Source organism: Mandrillus leucophaeus, unplaced genomic scaffold (assembly GCF_000951045.1).
Source record: "Mandrillus leucophaeus isolate KB7577 unplaced genomic scaffold, Mleu.le_1.0 Scaffold440, whole genome shotgun sequence".
Taxonomy (NCBI): Eukaryota; Metazoa; Chordata; class Mammalia; order Primates; family Cercopithecidae; genus Mandrillus; species Mandrillus leucophaeus.
The window spans coordinates 506,553-507,567 of NW_012104699.1; positions in this window are offsets into that span (position 1 = coordinate 506,553).

A 1,015-nucleotide genomic window follows, 5' to 3' on the forward strand; every position below is an offset into this window, starting at 1 on the left:
TAGAACTGCTTGAACCTGGGAAGTGGAGGTTGCAGTGAGCCGAGATTGCACCTGGGCAACAGAGCGAGACTCCATCTCAAAAAAAAAAAAAAAAAAGGCCAGGAGCCGTGGCTCATGCCGGTAATCCCAGTACTTTGGGAGGCCGAGGCAGATGAATCACCTGAGGTCAGGAGTTCAAGACTAGCCTGGCCAACATGGTGAAACCCCATCTCTACTAAAAATACAAAACATTAGCTGGACATGGTGGTGTGTATCTGTAATCCCAGCTACTCAGAAGGCTGAGGCAGAAGAATCACTTGAACCCAGGAGGCAGAGGTTACAGTGAGCTGAGATCGCACCATTGTACTCCAAGCTGGACAACAGAGTGAAACTCCACCTCAAAGAAAAGAAAAGAAAAGAAATGAAACCATCCTACCTGGGGATTCCCCTGACCACTTGGATCATCAAATTGTGGGACACAGAGTGTGATGGTATTCCCTTATGGACTAGATCATTTTAGCCATAAGAGATGCTTGGCCTACTGAAGATTCACCAGAAGAGATGACTTCCTGGCAGTCAATGGAAGAGGCCCTGATAAATTTCGTCAAATTAATCAATGATGGAGGGAAGGAGAAAATCAAAACAAACAAAGTGTGCTGCACATTCAGAATTAATGAGTAGGTCAGCTTGCTCTCTGATCTCTCCTCAAAGTCTTTTGTTTTTAATTTTTTAAAATGGAGATGGGGTCTCAGTATGTTACCCAGAATAGTCTCAAACTCCTGGGATCAAGCAATTCACTCGCCTCAGACTCCCAAAGTGCTGGAATTACAGGTGTGAGCCACCATGTCTACCCCATTCATAGTTGTTTGATGCCTAGTGTCCTAGAATCCTGTAAACCCTAGATGATAATTCCCCTTAACCGCTCTATAGATAAAAACTTGAGGCCGGGCGTGGTGGCTCAAGCCTGTAATCCCAGCACTTTGGGAGGCCGAGATGGGTGGATCACAAGGTCAGGAGATCGAGACCATCCTGGCTA